General features: G+C 41.7%; 1 protein-coding gene and 1 non-coding gene across 10 annotated transcripts in view; both read right to left on the bottom strand.

Moving 5' to 3' along the window:
* The window catches only part of ZFHX3 (zinc finger homeobox 3), a 1,292,716-nt gene that overhangs the window by 389,533 nt on the left and 883,014 nt on the right, over positions 1-20,169 (bottom strand). For all 9 annotated transcript variants that reach the window (XR_015728051.1, XM_087870546.1, XM_087870551.1 and 6 more), the window contains one exon: positions 10,984-11,075. The gene's annotated coding sequence lies outside the window, so the exon portion shown is untranslated. The remainder of the gene's footprint in view (positions 1-10,983; positions 11,076-20,169) is intronic.
* On the bottom strand, positions 16,653-16,725 carry TRNAK-UUU (transfer RNA lysine (anticodon UUU)). Its single transcript has one exon. It is a non-coding gene; the product is annotated as a tRNA-Lys (tRNA).

The following is a 20,169-nucleotide window of genomic DNA, read 5'->3' as shown; positions in this document are numbered from 1 at the left end:
TATTTGTGCTTCTAGACCTGAAATTTCTCTTGGTGTCTAGGACATCTCCTTAATTCAGCTCCCACTTCTTTAGAGGGCACCTGAGAATATCTGAGTTGAGAACTGGGGGACAGAGAGCTCCTCCACTTGCCTGTCATTCATAATTAACAGGAAACATCGCCTGTCACACCAATAGAGCTCTCAAATTTAATAGCAGCATCCACAGGGAATTCCACACCCCTGGGTGTGGCTGGAGGGCTATAGAAAGATCTGCTGGCAGCATACTTGAGTGGCAGATGAAGAAATCTTCCAGAAAAGTATTTGTCCTGAGTAGAAGGTCTGGGATATAAACTTGACTCAAGAAGAATGACAGGGTAATAAACAGGGGAGGTTTGGGGCACAGGATATCTTCTACCATGAAGATGATCCTTCATTCCTCCTTCTTCCAGGCCAAAGCCCAGGACACGGGTCTGAGTCTTGGTGATAAGTAAAAAGTTCATGAGCTAGTTTCATACAGAGCCTTTTTGTGTGGTGGGACATGGGAGCCAGAAGTGCATGGGACCAGGGCAATTGAGTGCAGAACAAAAGTGAGAAGTTTTAACCTGAAGCAGACATGGGTGCTCATGCCCTATCTATCCCAGCTTCAACAGATTCCCCTTAGCGACTGGCATCATGATACAGGATAGCCCCAGCTTTGACAGCAGGGAGAAGCTGGCAGACAGCAATGCCACCAGCTTTGGGAATGACTGGAGGCAGTGCTTCGGCTTGGATAGCAGCCACATACCCTCATAGCATTTGTGACAGGACAAGGCACACTCACAGAGACTGATATGCAGCAAAGGACTCAGAGATCAGGGACAGAGAGGACTTATGTAAACACACGTGATGTCCCTAAACTGGGTTACTTCCTAGAGTATGTGAGGGAGGTTTTGAATGAGAATGGAAGTTCTGCAATTATAGGTGGATATCAAAGCCACACACATCCACATGGGCATGGCCTGAAATTGGTTATCTCATCAACCTATGCCTGGAAACCCTGTGAAGAAAGGATGGGTGCCAGAAGTGGTCAAACTCTATTCTCTTGGACATGATAACTGATTTAGAAGCTTCTGTCTCTGTTTCCCCCAAAGCTAACAGCAGTACTATATTGTTCTTTAACTGTTAATTCACTCATCTGTCTCCTCTTGTGAGCTGTAAGCTCATTGAGGAAAGGGACTATATTTTATTCATCTGTAGATTCCCACTACTTGACACTGTCAGGCAAAGAAGAGACACTGAAACAATGTTTGCTGGATGAATAAATACATGAATAAATCGAGATGTCCCAAATGAGCTGGCTATCTGAGATAAGGTTATGTAAATAAATGAGAATTGTATCCCAGAACATTGTGTGGAAAGAAGTGGAAGACCCCATTTAGAGCCCTAGAGGGGCTGAAGGGAGTTCAGGAGGAATATGTACAGTCCAAAGCTGGCTCCTACATGGGCTCTTTCAGAACCTCCTAGAACCTCGTTAGCTTGTAGTCCCTAACGGTGATCTAACTATTCCAAAACAAGTCGTTACAACTCAGCAATGATCAGAGAGGGTGTCAGTCCCATACCCCAATACTTCAAGGTCTTGATAATTAAAGAGGTTAAAAAGTAAGAAGAGTAAGGTCCCTACCTAGTGAGAAGGAATGGCAGTTAAATTTGTGCTGCCTTTAGATCCATGGACTTCAAGAGGGTTTGATTCTTGGCCTTGGACCATGATTGCATATACTCCAGGGGGATACAAACCTCAGGTAGCTGTGGGTGGTAGACACTGTGTCACAGCACAAGACCACTCCCTGTCTCCTTCTCTGGAAATGTAGAGAGAAGATCCACTCCCCGGTGAGCAGTCCCAGGCTGACCAGCCAAGGTTCTATAGTGACGGTTCTGGTACCTTACCAGGCGCCTTGGCCAGGTGCCCTTCAATGGCTGATAGGTGGCTAATAATCTCTTGATTCCAAGCCCCAGAGTTGTGACATTCTAGGAGGGAGCTGATCCACAGTGGTCCATGGAGATCCCAGAAGTAAACTGTCCTGAATACCAGTGCCTGACTGTGATCACTGGACCCTGGCTACCTTCTCATGGCCAGGGGCTTGGAGGAAGGAGGCTTAACCAATGAAGGGCTCATAAGTCAAAGATTTATGAGTCTGTATTTCCAAGCAGGATTTCCCCACCTAGGTCTGGGGCTATGAGCAAAGGACTCAGGAGTCTGGAGGCAAATGGACTGGGGATACAGAATCTAGGCTGATTGTCTCCTTAATAGCCAGGTGGCTCATTGCCACCCATTGAGCCCTGAGATGCTGTGGGTAGGGGAAGGCTTTAGGAAGCAGCTTGATTACGCTTCCTATGGCGGTGGGGGCGGGGCGAGGTGTTTCCCAGCTATACGGATCTCAATCTCTTGATTAATCTACACTTACTGTTAATTCTACTTTATTTATTTATGAGAGTGACAGCCAGAGAGAGTCATAGCAACACATTTTCTTTTTCAATGTTTGAATTTTTAAAAAGTTTATTTACTAAAGTAATTTTTTTAAGTAATCTCTCTACACAGTGTGGGGCTCGAACTCATGACCCCAGCTCAAGAGTCGCATGCTCTTCTGACTGAGCCAGCTAGGCACCCGTAAATGCTTGTATTTTAAAACAAGTCTATATACTCTTTAGGTATGACTTTCTTAAAATAAGCAATAATTTGAGGTATAGTTTTCCACTCTAAGAACTTTCAACTGCCTTCTGTTCCTAGATAATTAGGTTTTACACAGACTAGCAATTCTAAAATGGTTCCTCTGTTTTTGATTGGTCAAGAAACTGAGGGTTACAGACATTTTCATGATATAATATGCAGTGTTTTCAGAATTTCCATCCCTTTATGCTAAATTGACACATATGCATATTGGCTTCAGATTTTCCATTCACAAAGTGTGAGTGTGTGTGTGCAGGTATATGTGTGTATTTAATAGTCTGTGTATATATGTGCCTGTGTGTTTGTATGTGTGCGCACACACATATGTATGTATACTGTATATATAAGGTGTCTGTGCGCATATTTATATGTGGAGTGTGTGTGTGTGAGCCTATAATAGGCATCTACTCCACATGGAGTATGCAGTAGAATGAAGTGTCTGTTTTTCTGGACCACCTAAGGGCAAAGATCTTGTATTCCATCCTTATATTGAAACGAAGTTTTTGAAAAAAACTGAAAACCATATTTTTATTCGAAAAGATTGAGTAGAATGGTACTTTAGAAATAATTTTAGTCATTTAAATTTAAGGCCCTGAAAAAATTCCCATCCATGGTTCTTATCTATTCTCTGGCCCAGAGCCCAAAGCATTTCCATTAGATTGAGAACTGGATACAATTTCGTTTACTTTAAGCTTTTGCTGCTCAGAATTTTGTTCTTCAGAGACAAGCTAACAAGTGTCGATGGCCACGTTGGCCTCAATAATAGTTCTCCTTTCCTTGAATGATCTATTTCGGTTGCATTATTATCATTTAAAGATGGCCTTGTGCTTACAGACACAGTCTCAGCGAACGTATCAAGAATGCTGATATTTCCTCTATGTGGTTCGGCCTCTCCAGTTAGTCACTTGTTTGGAGAAAACATCCTTAACTTATATTCCATGAAGCCATTTGCCAAAGAGAGGCTATCTAAAGACGTCTATTTCATACTGTATTCTTGCTCTTACTAAAGGAGATCTTGCCCAATTAACTATACTGAGACTTTTTAAAAAGTTTTAAGCATTAATTAATGAAAATTTTATTGTAGTCTTTTCAATAAATATATCTGACATATCAGTAAGAAAAAGACAGATTACCCACCAAAAAAATGGGCAGACGACTGGAATAGAGACTTCACACACAAAAAGAAATCCAAATGGCCAATCAGTGCTCAAATTCATTGGAATTAAGGAAATGCAAAATAAGTTGCAATGAGAGACCACTTCTACAGCCCCTGACTTGGCATAAATTGAAGTCTGGCAATAGCAAGTGTTGGTATGGGTGTGACAGAACAATGGGACACTCATACACTGCTGCTGGAAACGTAAAGGTACTACTTTGGAAAGGAGTTTTGCATTAATTAGTAAAGCTGAATAGATACATGCTCCTTGACACCCTCCCCCCAGATCCCTCCCAATAACTCAAAGCAGTGGCTCTCAAAGTGTGGTCCCTATTCCTGGCTGGTAGCATCAGCATCACCTGGGAACTTCTTAGAAATGTAAACTCTCAAATGCTACCCGTGTTCCACTGAATCAGACACTCTGAGGGTGAAGCCTTGTCATCCGTGAACCTGCTGGGGGATGGTGATGAGCTCTCAAGTAGAAGAAGCACCACCTGAGAGAAATCTGTGAGCATGGGCACAGACTACACAACAAAGATGTTCACGGCAACAACCGCGGATTCATCAGCAGGAATACTTTGCGTTCTACTTATGTAATGGAATATTAGCCCGTAAAGAAAATGAGTGCATTCCACAGATAGAGCTTTTTGTCATCATGTTGAAGAAAAGAAGCAAGACATAAATGAAAAAAAAAAAAAAAAAAAAACAAAACCCTGAAGAAAAGCAAGGAAGTGATCACCTTAAAATCCAGGAAAATGGTTATCAATATTGGAGAAGGAGGTATGATCAAGAAGGAATTTGCAGTGGGGGACTGGAGTTTCTGAGAGGCTGGCAATGTCCCATGCTTTGACCTGGGAAGTGGTTACATACTCATTTGCTTTATGATTATACTATAAACTATATATATATATATGCTTTTCCCAATATATATTTTATAGTAAAAATAAACTTTTGTGTCTACCAAAGCTTTCAGTGTTGCTACCAAAATCAAATTTAACCAAATTATAACCTGCCTACCTTTGTAAGTCTGCTTGAGTCTCCTTCCCTTTATAAGAAGGTCTTCCATACCATCACTATTTCTGTTCTTATTCTTTTTTTTTTTTTTTTTTTCTCTTCCAGCTAGGGAAAGAGAGTTGGGGACAGACTCTAAGACAATCATTTATATCAGCCAGAGTCATTATCCCTTCCTCTCCCTGAATATGCAGAGGAGTCCAAAAGCAACCAGGCTTCTCAGTGAGGGTGATATCACCTACGTGATCCAAGGTTCTGCTGCCATGTGTTGTGACTTTGCTCTTTGTCTGCAACCTTCTTTAGTGGTTGTTGGTAGACTCAATTCACGCACAGTTACATGAGAAGAAACAACACATTGGATCTTTTACGCATAAGAGTAATAATATAGATGCTGGTTGGCTCGTACTTGAGTTGTCGAAGTTTAAAGCAGAAGGTTCTTTTCAAACAATTCTGAAGTCAGGTCCTTATTTTTCCTGTGCTTCGATTAAAACAGGTGTACTTTGCCCACAGGTCTATGATAATTGTGTTGATAGCCATTTACCCTTTCACTCTTTCATCAACAGTAATGATTATGTGAGTACTAACACATAAACAAATATAGCTACATATCATGATACAACATACCAGGCACAGTAGATGCCCCATGAACACTAAACTGACATAGCAGATCTGTCATATACAAAACATATCTAAAATAAAACTATTATTATAAATTGCTCTACATTTTAGCTGTCTCATTTTTCTGGTGTGCGTGTATTTACTTTTTTATTGTGTGAATATATATATGTATATATATAACACATAAAATTTGCCACTTTTAGTGTGCAATTCAATGGCATTAATTATATTTGCTATGTTGTACAACCATCTAGCTGCCCGGTTTTAACCCTCATTTTAATGCCTTTGTTAGCATTGACTTTGATATTTTGAATTGCTTTTTTAAAAACTTTCTATAATACAGCCCCTCCCTCTTCCGACATTTTATCTTTTGCCATCTTTGCCAGGTCCTTGGTCTCATTTAGAGCCTAATCAGGTGTGGTATCTCATATGTGTGGTACCAGATTTCTGTGTCAACAGGACTTTCTTTCCTGCTTTAGCTCAGCTTACCACTGTCCAGTACTGGAAGCTGCTACATTAAACTATGGAGAGCTAAAAGTTAAAAAAAAAAAAATCCATTCTTACTAGGAAAAATGTAGACTCTTGGTTTCAGGATCCTTTGGGACCCATCATGGGTTATCTAAAGTACCAAAAATTATTAGCCTGATGTCTTAGTGGAAGTACTCAGGATATTAATTCACCAGTTGTATATAATTCCCAAGTTAGTCTCTTGTGCCAAACAGTGACTAATTAAGCTGTGGATAATGTCATGCTGCAAGCATGATAAAACAATAATGATGATGGTAATAACAATAGCTAACACTGAGTGCTGTTAGGTGCCAAACATGGTTCTAAGGCTGTTATGTGCATTACTTGAGGTAGTCATCATTATAATTCTATGGCACATATACAATTATTAGCCTATTTTATAGATGAAGAAACTAAGACTCAAGCGAGGTAAAGTATATGTGCAAAGGTTATAGGATTTGAACCCAAGCAAATGGATCCCAGAGCCTCGCTCTTAGTCACCACACTATTTAAGAGTAGAACCCAACAGAATGCTTTAGTCTCGTGTCCCTTCTAGGAGGCACCCTTCTAGGTTGCTCCAAGTGAAAACATAGACAAAGAGGTTAGGAACAAGAATAACACACACACACACACACACACACACACACACACACACCCCTTTATTTCTTTGGGGTTCAGTGAGGAGTGGGGCACGGAGCTGGGAGAATTCGCCTGTTTAGTAATCAGTTAATAATAAGTGCTAAAAGAAAGGCATTTGGAAAAAAATATCATGGCAGTTTAGTTGGGAGGAGATTATTTTTAGCTACCAGGCAGGAAGGAGTTGAGTACACAATGTAGAGTCGTCAAAGGTTTTTCAGCACAAAAGGAATATAATGAAAGCTATGCTTTTAGGGAAATAAAACTGCCGTTGGTGAATTATTATGGCCTGGAAGGAGCGAAGACTCAAGGTGGAAAGGCCACTTTAGAGATGTCTATAGGAACCCACAGGAAAGGTAGTGAGGGCTGGAGCGAGGGCAGTGACTGTGGGCATGGAGAGGCTAGGAAAGGGTCTACAGAGGAAGGCCAGAGGGACGGATATGAGAGGTCAAGTTGACTCCAAGATTCCAATCCGGGTGAGTGACAGAATGGGGTCTCATGAAGAGAAATGGGAAAGCTGGGAGGAGAAAAGCATCTGGGAGGGAAGTGCAGGCACAAAATTTAAAGCTCTGGCAAGATGCATAGGGACACTGTTGAGGAACTTGAATTGGAGAGGGGAGTTAGAGTGGGTACCTAGAGCTTCTACAGAGCATGGAGAGTCAAAATCATGGAAATGGAGGAGAACTCAAGGGAGAATGTAGAGTCAAATCAAGAGTGATAAAGACAGAATCCTGGGGGAACATTTACATTTAGAGGCAGTAAGACGTCAGAAAGGATCAAGTCAGACAGATAGGAAGAGAATTGAGAGCAGCATGGCCTAGAAGCCAAAGGAGGAGAACATCTGGAGAGCGAGGGAGTGACAGACAAGGCGAAAGATCGTGGAAGACATGCCATAAGAGTAGGCATTGGAGGAGAAGGGCCTTTCCTCCAACATTTAAAGGAAGGAGGAGAGGATGAAGAAAGCTATAGATGTGGAGATGGTGAGAGGAGGAGCCCTTAGGGAGCTCATGGGGGAAGGCCATCCAGCAAACAGCCAAAGCTCAGGCAGCATGGAAGTACTCGATCAAAGTGCAACAGGGTTGCAACAAACACAGTGAGCAGTGCGACATGGAGTCAAGAGGAGAACGACAGTAAAAGATACTGGGGGAATGAGGGCCACACGATGTGGGATGACACATATGGCGAATCAACTAGCTCAGTTCTACGACTTTTTAAAAACTGCCCTGGACTGCAGGGAGCATATATGTAGAAGCAGCAGACAGTGGAGTTCAGTCTGGTTTGGGAGTCAGAATATGTGTCCAACTGAGGGACAAGAGGTCAAGGTCACTAAGGACTGGACAGAAAGGCCAGAGAACTGGGAGAAAAACATTGCCTGGTATCATCATACCAGCTCAGCTCTCCCTTTAAGATAACCTGCTCTGCAAGCATAGCTGACGGATAGCCTCCCGTAGTCTTTGCACCTTTGGACTCACCCAATATTTCTTCCAGGCCAGGCTGTTTCCAGGCTGCTCCAGTGAGGACTGAACTTGGTGGAGGTACTGCAATGGGCCACCCTTTCCCGTGTGGGACTATTCTCACAGTTAAGTTTGCTCAGGGACCAAGTTCAGTTGGCTTGGGTGAAATTTTTCTCTGACCTCTCTGCAGTCTGAGGCTCTTCCTTCCCAATTCCTCCTCCCTCTCTCCTTTCACAGGTGTTAGAACTGCCTGGCAGTTTGAAGATTCTTCCTGCCTGACTCCCTCTCACTTTATGCTTCCCAGGCATTTCCCCCAATAAATATCTCACATGTCTAATTCTATTTTAGCTTCTGCTTTTTTGGAAGTCCTGAATGGACACACTTGGGCTTGCTATTATTAGTGGAGGGCCTAGTGAATGCAAGATGTAGGCAATGAGGTGGCTACGAAGATGTGTAGATGACGTTCGTGCAACTCTTTTTCAAATTATAGACTCACAGGGAGATGCAAAAATAGTACAGAGATTTCCCCTATACCCTTCACCCTGCTTTCTCCAGTGATAACATCTTATATAATTAAAACCAAGAAATTGATATTGATATAATATTGTTAACAAGTTCATATGATTTGGGGTAATCTGTTTCTCATTATGTTTCTGTCCACATCACAGATATATTGATCTCCTCTCCATTGCAAAAGGCCACTTAAGTAACAGTTCCCTTCCAAGTCAAGCAGCTCCATAACCACAAGGTTTTAAATGCATTGATAAAGTCATTAGGTGGAGGGACAAATAGGAAATGACATATGTCCACTGAGGAGACAGCTCCCCATCCATCCATCCATCCATCCATCCATCCATCCATCCATCCATCCATGTCTGCCCAGCTTTTCCGAAGCGTCAGGAACTATATGCTGCATCTACTGCATTAGGATACTGATATCAAAATGGTAGCAGCAGCTACCACACCTCTGTTTGGATTAACATGCAACGAGGAACCCGGATATATAGTTGTTTTCTGGGCAAAGGATACCCAGATCTGTCCTGTGATCCTTTTCACCTAGGCAGTAACTCAACTGGTAGCAACTGTATGCTCAGCAGCCAAGACCATGCCTTTTTATGAGTCATTGTAAAGCGCCAAGTGCATTGACATATACTTCATAAATGCTACATAACAAGTCAGTGAACCTAAAAGTATTGGATTCAGTATTCGAGACATGAAATCCAACTTATGCTGTTCTAGAAGCAAGGCAAACAAATAAATCAACCCCAAATCAAATAAAGCCCACATCCACCCCCGGCCAGCAGTGGGTGCTGTCTGGAATGCTCTCTATGCGCGAGTAGTTCTCTCATGAAGGGGCACTTGTTAGTACTTTACCTGACACATCACATCCAGTGCCTTGCCTGTGATTTGGGAGGAGAGTTTTATATCTGACCCACAGCAGACAGCAGGAACACTATGTTCTTAAAGCTCCACTTCCCTTTATTTGATGCCAGAAAATAGTATCTGGTGAAGCTTCAGAGAAGAGCAACAGTCACGCACTGAGCAATTAGACTGGTCCTGGGGGGCAGTCTGTGCAGGCAGTACTGGGAGACCCTGTTTGTATTTCAAAGCCAGGATTTAGTTTTCCGTGAAGATATAAGTCTCTTTGGGGCTGCTTGCGACTCCTTGAGAGTTTAGGCACACGACCTAGAAAGCCTGAAATGCCACAGATGCTGTTCTGGCAACTGAACCGGACTACAGCACAGTCGAACGCTTTTCTGACTCACAGTCCAGAGCTCTGAGCATGATCTGGGCTGTCTGATTTGGGATCTCTGGGCACAGCCCCCTTCTCTCTAGAAGTCTGCCATCTTGGTTCTACACATGAACATGACTGACTTCCATCCATATCCCCTTAGTCATTTCATAGTGATGACATCCTTGGGAGCAAAGCCCAGCCCTCTAGAGCAAAAGACTGATGGCAAAGCCACCGTAAGAGGGGGAGGCAATACCTCTGACATCTCTGGGAATGACGCATGCAAACAAGATCACATTTTGAATGGAGTCTAGAGGAGATGCTATCCTTTAGTGGTCATTTCCAAAAGGATTTTACTCTCATTCAGCTGCAGCCAAGGGGAGGAGAGCCAAGGAACCAATGTAAGACACCTAGATTTGGCCAGTGAAGTGTTGAGGGGAGGACTGAGCCAAAAAGGCAAGGTACACAGCCAAGAAACAAAAGATAAAACCGCCACCAGATGCCGACCTTGTTAATTCTTTTATGAATGCAAGTGATTCCAGCCACTTGCTGCCTGGCCCAGACCTAGCTCATCACATCCCACATAAACATAATGATGTTTACAGTGGTTAGGACAGTGCTTCTCAAACATTATTGTACATACAGTTACCTGAGGAGTTTCTTAAAAAGGCAGATTTCTGTTCTTTAGCCACAGAGATTCTGACTTGGCAGGTCTGGGATGGGACTTGAGAAATGTACATTTTCAGCAAGCACTTCAGTGATAGAAGCAGATGTATTGCCCATCCTATTTTGGAAGTCACTGCTTTAAATCACTGCCTTTCAATCTTCCTTAGGGTGTGATATTAAGAAGTTTAGAGAAATACCTTCCAAATAATCCAGCCCAAACCTCTCATTTTGCAGATGAGAGGAAATTGAGGGCTTAGGTAACCTTCTCAAGGTCACTCAGCCGGGTAAAGGTGGAAAGTCAGGACTAGAAGCAAAGACTAGTTACTGTGCCTTTTGCATTTACTATACCTACCATATGGTTTGTGGAAACACCTCTCTTTTAGGTGCAGTTGGATATATACGCACATAAGTAGAAATTAGAATATGTCTGAATTATTTTTAAGAATTGTGTATCCTTTGAAGCAATTGGTGAGAGCTTCAGCGCTGCCGAAGCAAATATTCAGAAGGAAATGGTACTCACCCTCTCGAAAATCAATGGTGAAGAAGATGACGGAAGGGACTCATAGTTGTCCTCTGAACAACCACGATATCTGGGTTCCCCCAAATCAGTGCCTGGGACAAAACAGAGTAAACAGTTGCAAGAGATTGTATTTATTCCTGATGTTGCATTAACATAATAAGGACTTTCCATAAGCTGTGCTAGAGTCAAATGAGATTTAAGTCTCATAATTATGCTCTTCATCTTTAGGTTAATTTTTCACTTTACTTCATGTGGCCATGGTAAATTGAAGCTGAAGGGTTCTGTGTCTCAGCAAATTCCAGATGCGTCTTGACAAGGGATGCTGGAACATTAGTCCATAGTTGTTTGGAGACCCCTCAGATATGGGCTACCAGGCTCTGAGAACTTCTCACTCACTTGTTTTCTAGTTCTTCTCTTTATATATAAAAATGAAAACTGAGTAGACCCTCATTTCAAATGAATGGGGAATCAGAGAAATTGTGCCAAGGATAGTGACTAAATCTTCACAATTTAAGAGGTTGCCCTCATCCACTGACTTGTTCATTATTTAATAAATATTTATGAGGACCTTTTATACGCCAGGCAGTTGTTCTGCTCAGTAGTGTATTTTTACCCAATGGTAAGCTGATAGGCCAGAATGAGGGTAAATACCCACCACCACCTACACAAGTAACTTAATAGAAAGGTTGTGGTCTTATACCATCATGTGTTGTAGAGGCAAGAGCACTCAACTGGGAGTCAGGAGGTCCTGACTCAAATTTGGCCCACTTTGATATAGCAGAGTTTCTCAACTTCGACCCTACTGAGCTTTGAAGCCACATAATTCTTTGGTGTGTGGGGAGATCTACCCTGTGCATCACAGGGTGTTTAGCACCATCCCCGGCGTCTACTTATTAGATGCCATTAGTATCTCCTAGTTGCGGCAATCAGACATGTCTCTAGACATTGCCACTGCCAAATGTCCCCTGCAGGGGAGGCAAGATAGTCCCCGGTTGAGAATTACTGGATATAATAATAACCACTAGTTTTGAGCACCTATTAGCGCACGGTGGTACAGCTGGATATACATCACACTCAGTCTTGAAACCAGCATTGCAAAGTAAGCAATACCATCCCCCGTTTTACACATGGTAAAACTGCAGTCCACAGGTGTTAAGGAAACATCCCAATATTATACAACTGGTAAACATTAGAGATGTGAGCCCAGGATTTTGAATATTAAGGCTCATATTCATTGTTCCCTATTTTTTTCTTTTGCTATATTTTATTTTACTTTATTTTTTTAAATTTTATTTATTTATTTGACAGAGAGACAGCCAGCGAGAGAGGGAACACAAGCAGGGGGTGGGGGAGAGGAAGAAGCAGGGTCCCAGAGGAGGAGACTGATGTGGGGCTCGATCTCGAACGCCGGGATCATGCCCTGAGCGGAAGGCAGCCGCTTAAGGACTGAGCCACAAGGGCGCCCCTATATGTTTTTTTTTTTAAAGCAATACAGTGTTACAAATACAGATGAATCTCCTTCTTAGACATTTTCACTCTGTTCCTCTCACTTCCTTTCCCCAAATAACCATTCTATTGAAGCTGGTACCATATCCTCCCTGGGAAAGATTTCATACTCCTTCTACACATAAGTATGTTCACACCATATACAGCACTCCAAAAACCTACAGAAAGGGTACATCTGCTTCTGCAATTTGCTTTCTTTACTCAACATGTTTTTGAGGTTTTTTTTTTCCTATGGTAAAACTATAGTTCTAATACTTTTATTTTAATTACAGTATTGTAGGAAATGGCCACAATGTGTTCAAGCATTCCCCTCTTGGTGGGCATTTAGTTGGTCTCCCATTGTTACCATCACAAATTGCGTGGCTGGGAGTGCAGCCGTGTATGTGTAAGAGTTTCTCCAGGACACATATCTCAAAATGCGAATGCTGGGTTGCAGGCTGTGCGCATCTTCAACTGTATTAAATATTGCCAAATCACTCCACAACATGATTGCACTAAATTACACTCCCTCCAACAGACTGTAAGAGTTTTCATTTCTTTACATCCCTGCCAATGCTCAGTATTTTCAAACTTTATGTTTGCCAGCCTGATTAGGCGAAATAGCATATAATTATTATTTCAAAACCTTGTGTTCTTAACCACTCCTCTTACTGTCTACACTGCTGGAAGCTTCAGTTATGTAAAATGGAGAAAATACCTTTGCCTATTCCTATGAGTAGTAATAAATTCTTCTGGTGTAGTATGTGAGTATATTTTGTAAATATCAAGTGCCACTTTCATGCGTTGCTAGTGGTGGGAGAGAGTATTTGCAGTCTCTATAGCAGGCAATTTGACAAAATCTATCAAAATTCAAATGTGCATATATTTAAAAAATCTTTAAAAAATCCTAAAAAATCTCAAAATTATAGAAAACTCACAAAAATAGTGAAAAGAATTCTTGGTGTGATGCAGATTGTCAAAATGTTAATGTTTTATAACATTTGCATTATAATTCTCAATCTCTTTCTCCTTCTCTTCCCTCCTCCATCTCTCTTTCATCCTGTATATATCTATAAGCATCTGTAAATGTACACACATATATATTATCTTTCCAAAATGATTTTACCTCTGAAAATTTTGTCCAAAGACATTCCTTTATCTAACCATTGAAAAGTTATAAAAAATTAGGAAATTAGCATCAATACAATACTATTACATAACCCACATAGCTTATTCAAATTTTATCCATTTTCCAACAAATGTCCTTCATAGTGAAAGAAAGTATTTTTCTTCCTTTTCCAGGATCCAATCCAATGTCATTTGTTGTACTTAGTTGTCATGTCTCTTTAGTCTCGTTTAACATGGACGAATTCTTCAGGTTTTGTTTTGTTTGTTGTCTTTCAGGCTATTTTTGAAGACTATTGATCAGTTATTTTGCAGAACACCCCTCATTTTTTGTTTGTCTGACGTTTCCCCATAATTAGATAGAAGCTATGCATTTTTGGCATGGAAGTAATGCTGCGTCCTCCTCAGCACATCACGGAAATGTGCACCTGGTGTCAGTTTGCCCCACTACTGGGGCTGCCATTTTGATCACTTGGTTATGGTGGTATCTGCCAAGTTACCGCTTTTCCCTTTGTCATTAAGTATCTTTTGGGGAGATATTTTGTAACTACAGACATGTTCTGTTTATATCAGGATGGACTCAGATTTAGTAGGTTGTATTGAGTTACTGTCCTTATTTATCATGATGACCAAAGTGAACACTCATTCAAGCTGACCTCTGTGTCCTTTTGATATACCCCATTCTTCTTTAGCACTTCCGTACTTTCTGGTACCATAAGATGTCCCAGATTCATCTCATGTCTACCGAGCTCCTGTCCTGGACCTGACCATTTTTTTAAAAATTTAATTTAATTTAATTTAATTTTTTTAATGTTTTTTTATTATATTATGTTAGTCACCATACAGTACATCCCTGGTTTCTGATGCAAAGTTCGATGATTCATTAGTTGCATATAACACCCAGTGCACCATTTTCTAAGGAGCCCTGGTTCCTTCGAGGGGAGAATGCTATTGAGAAACCAAGATACGGATGCTAGGTGTGTTCTTTGTTACAGGTGCACCTAACTTTTTTTTTTTTAAAGATTTTATTTATTTATTTGACAGACATAGAGACAGCCAGCGAGAGAGGGAACACAAGCAGGGGAGTGGGAGAGGAAGAAGCAGGCTCATATCGGAGGAGCCTGATGTGGGGCTCGATCCCATAACGCTGGGATCACGCCCTGAGCTGAAGGCAGACGCTTAACTGCTGTGCCACCCAGGCGCCCCAGGTGCACCTAACTTTTAACCTAGTGATTTCTCCTTTAGAAATTTCTGCAACAGATATACCTATACATTTGTTAAAAGATTTATGTAAAAATAATTAATTGCAGCATTAAGAGCAAAAGGTTAGACACAACCTAAAGGTTCATCAAGAGGGTTAAGTACATTATTTAAAACCATATAACTGAATACTATGCATCCATAAAAGATTGAGAAATTATTTCCAAAATAGATTAAGTTAAAAAAATCAATTTATAGAACTATGTATCCAGTATGTTACTATTTATGTACTAAAATGGGAAACCGTTTAGTCTTACTTGCTGAAAAATGCATAAAATAGCTCTGGAAAAGCTTACAAAAACCAAAAAATACTGAGTGTGGGTAGGAGAATTGGGCCATTTGGGTAACAGAGGGAAGAAGGCTTTCATTATAAACTTTCTTGTACCATTTAAATTTGGAACCATATGAAGCCTTAAAAAAATACTATAAAACATAAAATAAAGTATCATTTCAATATAAAGTATTGATTACTAACTCAAATATCAAAAGTGGAAATCTGTTTTCTGGGACAATAGGTTAGCTAAAAGCATAACTGCAATTGGATAATTATCTCTTAGCAGAAATATAAACAGTCTTATGATACTTTTATCATTTAACTTCTCCATCAGCGATATGGGTATAATATTATCAACCTAAAAGCCAGAGCAAAGGAAATTGAAGCAAGAGTGAAAACACAAAGTGCCAAGCTACTATGACTGTTAGTCATGACACAGTGTCATATTTATATGAATTTAAGAAATATCTGTTCAATGAAAGGACAGACAGATGGATGAAGTTATAAGAGAAGGAGGATGAAAGAAGAATTATGCTTAACCACTTGAGTTTCAGGAAAATAACTTTTAAAAGCACAGGAATGCATTAAGGTAGATAATCTTTAATGCACTGCTGTTATTCAATACTTCATGTAAGAACCGTGATGCTCCAGGCAGGCCACACAGCCTAGCAGTTAAGACCATGGGTGTTAGAGTCAGGGAACTGTGTTCATACTCTGGCTCTGCTACGCTAGCTCTGTGACCTGGGGCAAGTTATTTAACAATTTTGTGCCTCAGTTTCCTATCCTGTAAATTGGGACTCCTAGGATAGCTGTGAGGATTACACGTCGTAAGTTATTACCTGTAAAGCACTTAAAAGCATGCTGACACAGGATAATCACTCAACAGATATAAGCTACATTTGTTTTTATCTTTATTTAATTATGGTAAGACCATTTACTATGAGATCTATTCTCTTAATAAAATTTTAAGAGTACAATACAGTTTTGTTACTATAGTCACAATGTTGTACAGTGGATCTCCAGAACTTATTCATCTTGTATGAGTGAAACTTGACCCCCACTGATTTGCAAGTCCTCGTGGCAACCACCATTATAGTCTCTGCTCCTATGAGTTTGACTACTTTAGACACCTCACATAAGTGCGATCATGCAGTGTTTGTCCTTCTGTGACTGGCTTATTTCACTTCGTTAGCATCACGTCTTCTACATTTATCCATGTTGCTGCATATTGCAGATTTTTCTTAAGGCTGAATAATGTTCCATTGTGTATACAAACCACATTTTCTTTATCCATTCATCCATAAAAGGACATTTAGGTTGCTTCCACACCTTGGCTACTGTGACTAGAGCTTCAATGAATGTGGGAGTGCTAATATATTTTTGGGATCCTGATTTCAATTCTTTTCAATAAATATCCAGAAGGATTGCTAGATCATATGGAAGTTCTATTTTTAATTTTTAAAAGAAACCTCAACTGTTTTCTTCTCTCTCTTTTTTTTAAGATTTTATTTTTAAGGAATCTCTATGCCCAACGTGGGACTCGAACTCACAACCCTGAGATCAAAAGTCACATGCTCTACCCACTGAGCCAGCCAGGCACCCCTCTACTGTCTTCCATAGGGGCTGTAATATTTTACCTTCCCATCAACAATGCACAAGTTTTCCAACTTCTCTACATTTCCCCAAATACTAGTTGTTAAGTGATAATTCTTATCATCATGAAATTTTAGAGCTAGAAGGGCCCTCAGAGATGATCTAATTCATGTCTCTTATTTTCCAGGTGATGAAAGAAATAAAAATGGGGCTTGAGGAGAGAAAGTGGTGGACCAATGTGGCACAGTCAACCAAAGCAGATTCTACCCTCGAACATCAGTGGTGGGATTGCCAGCTGTGTTAGGCTGTGAATGATCACCAGCTCCTTGTGGCCCCTCCCACCAAGGGGATAAGTCTATTTCCCCATTCCTCGAATGTAGTGGAATTGAGCCGTGTGAGATCTGAGCCTCAGCCTCAAAGGGTCTTGCAGCTTCTGCTCTCATTCTCTTGGACACTGCTGCTCTATGACAAGGCTTGGGTTAGCCTGTGGGAGGGAGAGACCACATGGAGTACAGACAAGAAGTCCCAGCGGAGGCCCTCTTAGATCAACAACTAGTTGGCCAACTGCCAGACACGTGAGTGAGAAACCCCTCCCTAGATCATCCAACTCCAGCCAAGCCACCAGCAGACCACAAAAATCAATTAAGTTGGTCCAGACAAGCAGAGCTACCCTAGCTGTCCAGCCATCCTAGCCATCCCATGGAACTGTGAGCTAAAAAAATAAATACTTGATGTTTTAAGCCACTAACTTTGAGAGCGGTGTTTTACACAGCAAAAACTGATAATGAACCCAATGATGGCCCCTCTTCAATGATACCACATTTATAACTCATCTCTAGGATGTCTGGGTGACCAGCTATTCACCAAGATTAATTCTCTCTCCCACCCATGCGTTGCCTGGTCCATGTCCCTTTATTCTCAGGAACACCCCTGCCTCTGGGTAGGATCCTACCAAGGGAGGGAAAGATCTATGTCCTCCAGGGTTATAGAACATAATTCTGCAGCAACAGCAAGAAAGATTAGCAAAGGACCCAGGGAACTGCTGGCTGGAGAGCCCTCCTATCCCATCTCTTCCTTCACAGACTCTAGACTGCTATGCAAATATGCTGTTGTTAAGTTATTCCTGTAGGAATAAAATGGCTTAGCTGGCACTGGCTGGAAGATGCTGGGCAAACGGGAGAACATCCTCTAAAAATGAAAGCCATGGAATGATTTTCTTGAGTCACACAATCCCAAATTTTCATTAATCATCCTCCTTTTCTCCCTCATTTCCCTTTTACTTGGCTTTCATTAACAGTACCCACCCCCACCTCCATCCCCTCAAGATGCCCATTTCCATTTCTAGAAATCAATTAAGGATTTCCTGGTTCCCATTAAATTTAATACCTGTACCCTTCACCCATTCCCCATCCCTCCAAGTTCAGGCATTTTTTCATTTTTCTCTTTTAAGACTTTCTTTCTTTCTTTTTTAAAGATTTTATTTATTTATTTGACAGAGACAGCCAGCGAGAGAGGGAACACAAGCAGGGGGAGTGGGAGAGGAAGAAGCAGGCTCTCAGCGGAAGAGCCTGATGTGGGGCTCGATCCCCTAACGCCGGGATCACGCCCTGAGCCGAAGGCAGACGCTTAATGACTTGCTACCCAGGCGCCCCTAAGACTTTCTTTCTAACTGCTCTCATACAGTTGAAAAAACACTAGGCTCCTGATTAAAGTCCCAAGATTCTTCTAATCACAATCTTAGGAGGTTCTGGCTCCCTGATTACTAGGAGGCCAAGTGCACTAGGCAAAGGGAAAACTGGGCTTGGGAGACAAGAGTGGAATCAGCTGGGGACCCGGAAATCGTGAGGGGAGGAGAGGCTGATGACAGCGAGTGAGCTGGGGTCAGACGGGCTGCTGGTCCCTTGTCGGGGCTCATTCCCTTGCTTCTCGCTTGGTGCTGGACACAGCATTCAGAACTCCAGCATCCTCAAACTGTGCACTGGTTTTCTGTGAATGGCAAGTCTCTTCACGGAACTCTCCGAATCAACAGAGGTGCTCTGCCCACCCAGGCGGGAGGAAAATGATTTTGACCACTCCCATCAGCCTGTGGGGTGTTTGGTACTTTTGAAAGGTGCTTTAGAGGAGGAATGAGGAAATCTCTGTGTTGTCACCCTGGAAACTCTGGTTCATGACCTTATCAGCCCTTTTGGAATTTCCCTGGTTGGTTTTCTGTCCCAAATGGCGATCTTCCACTTTAATTGAAGTTTCTGGGCATTTGTATAAAAATGGCTGCAGTGATAGGAGAGAAGACATAAGGGAGCTCAGGTTCTAGGCGTCATGGGAGCTGAGGTCCGCTGGCCAAAGCACAAACGTCCCTGAAGGGAAAACAAGATTCCCCAAGGACAGTGATATAAATGTCAACAGCCTCTGAGCTACTTCATCTTCCCGCAGGAATTTCCCAAACCTGACCACTCTCTCCATTGCCAACAGAGAATGGAAGAGACATGGCAATCTGAGCCGTCAGGTTTGAAAACAAACCTCTTACTCTTTACAGCAAGGGGACTGAAGTTTTTCAAGAGAAAAATCTAGCTGCTCTTCAATTTATCAAAATGTGACAGGCCAGTGATTACAAATGCAAATGTACCCTTTAGGTGCTATAAGCAAAACAGGACTCACACCTAAGCCTGTCTGCCTGTTGCCACCCTGCACCCAGTAGGCAGCTCAGCCTGGATTCCTTTCTGGATGCCACTGAGTTTATAACCCTATCATTGCAAATTCTGCTCTGTTTTTTTTTGGGGGGGGAGGGGCAATGAACTACTGTACATTTTAAAGAATGACTATACAGTTCCCCTTTAAAAAAGAGATTTATTTATTTCTTTTTGAGAGACAGAGAGAGAGAGAGAATGAGTGGGAGGAGGGGCAGAGGGAGAGGATCTCAAGCAGACTCCCTGCTAAGCACAGAGCCTGATGTGGGGCTCAATCCCATAACCCTGAGATCCTCACCTGAGTGGAAACCAGGAGTCAGACATTTAACTGACTGAGCCACCCAGGCTCCCCCATACAGTTCCCTTTCTGAAGCAAACTTCAATACAAGATAATGTCTACACTTTCCCCACTGCGATTCAAGAAACAGATGAACACCTATGAGGTACTAGCCACTGTGAGAGGTGTTATTACCTAGAATTTTCAAAAGGCTTTTCTGAAGGAAGAATATTCATCATTGTGTCCCCATTTTACAGATGCAAAGACAGACTCCAAGCACTAAAGGGGTTTGGCCATGATTACTTGGTTATTGAGAGGAAGAAAAGATCTGAACCCAGGTATCCTGAGTCTAATACCAGTATAACTCCAGGATGCTCCTGCAGTTGAGTGCTTGCTAATGAAAAAGCAAAAACATGATTTGTGGCTTGATTGCATAGTGTGGTTGAAGAGGGAAAAAAATATCTAAGGTGGAAGAACTTGACTGGGAA

The sequence above is a fragment of the Ursus americanus genome, chromosome 21, assembly GCF_024610735.1.
Source record: "Ursus americanus isolate L20-20 chromosome 21, mUrsAme1.1.p, whole genome shotgun sequence".
NCBI lineage: Eukaryota > Metazoa > Chordata > Mammalia > Carnivora > Ursidae > Ursus > Ursus americanus.
The sequence above is the reverse complement of the archived record's forward strand: the minus strand, read 5'-3'. Positions and strand labels throughout refer to the sequence as shown.